Source organism: Daktulosphaira vitifoliae, unplaced genomic scaffold (assembly GCF_025091365.1).
Source record: "Daktulosphaira vitifoliae isolate Bord-2020 unplaced genomic scaffold, ASM2509136v1 Scaffold_2927, whole genome shotgun sequence".
Lineage (NCBI taxonomy): Eukaryota > Metazoa > Arthropoda > Insecta > Hemiptera > Phylloxeridae > Daktulosphaira > Daktulosphaira vitifoliae.
In genome coordinates, this window is record NW_026102487.1 from 1 (window position 1) to 1,200 (window position 1,200).

At 23.4% G+C, this 1,200-nt stretch overlaps 1 long non-coding RNA gene across 1 annotated transcript; it reads right to left on the reverse strand.

Moving 5' to 3' along the window:
- Nucleotides 1-317: 317 nt before the first annotated feature.
- On the reverse strand, nt 318-935 carry LOC126909999 (uncharacterized). Its single transcript, XR_007705161.1, has 3 exons — nt 775-935; nt 539-659; nt 318-459 (listed from the first exon to the last, which is right to left on the reverse strand). It is a non-coding gene; the product is annotated as an uncharacterized LOC126909999 (long non-coding RNA).
- Nucleotides 936-1,200: the final 265 nt, after the last annotated feature.

Genomic DNA, 1,200 nt, shown 5'->3' on the forward strand with positions numbered 1-1,200 from the left:
ATCATATTGTATGTCTGTGAAAATTCATAAAAAAACTTTTTTTGAAAAACAAGAATTTACTCCTTAGATGTATAGCTTAAAAGCTGTTGTCTGGGACCAGTGTCACTTAGGCCCTTATGGCTTTATCTTCAAAATGCGCTAATTACTACTTACAAAAACGTAAGAACATCTAAGATTATATGATGCCGTTCTTAGAGATAATTATGCAATTATAATTTAAACCTTTCCAACTATTAAGAAGCTAAAGTAAAAGATATCATAGTACTTAAATAATTACTGTTGTTTTTATAAAATTATACTTTAAAATCTTACGCGTAATTTGTTTTCTTCTATATTTAAATTATTTGTTGTTTTCAAAGCTTTACGATTGTCGCGGGAAAGATTTTCATTTTCTTTCTCTGCTGATTTTAACATTTGTTGTTCTGTTTCGCATTGTTTGCGACGAGCAACAATTAAATTCTGTAAAAAAAAAAAACAATACTTTTATTAATAAATAATTAATTAAGAAATAAATTATTCCTTCAAGTATATACATTACTTCATTTTGTGTTTGATAATTTTGTTTATTATTAAGAGTTTTTTGTAGCATATCTACATAATTATTTCCTTCTTCATCTATTACTANTTAATTCTGCTTTTTTCTGGAGAAGTTCTTTTATCTAAATTTATTAACATAATTATGTTATATGATATAATTAAAAAATAATATTTATAAAAATACTAGTATTACAAAAAAAAAATTAGATATAACTTTTATTTTATGTAATAGTTTACCTGGTTCTCAAGCAATTTATTTTCCTCGTTAGCAACTGGAATGTGGAATCCATCTGTGCAACCTATATCTTTCATTATTGTCATCATTTTCGCATCAAATGCCATATTTGATATAATTAAAAACGTTAAATTTCATAAACTTTAAATATGATTAAGTGCCAAAAGAAGGAGCATTTTATAAACTCAAAAAGTAAACAATCAGTTGCCAAGGAAACGGTTTAAACAATAATAACCATACATAACGATTAAACATGTAGTGAAAAATAAATAGTAGTTAAACATAGCAACTTCAATATATTAATATTGTCAAAATATTCTTAAAAAATACTTTTTAAAATATTTTGAAGCAAATATTGTGAAAATATCTTATAAATATAATTAAAAATATATTCTATTCATATATTTCCATTTAAATTTCCATAGAAA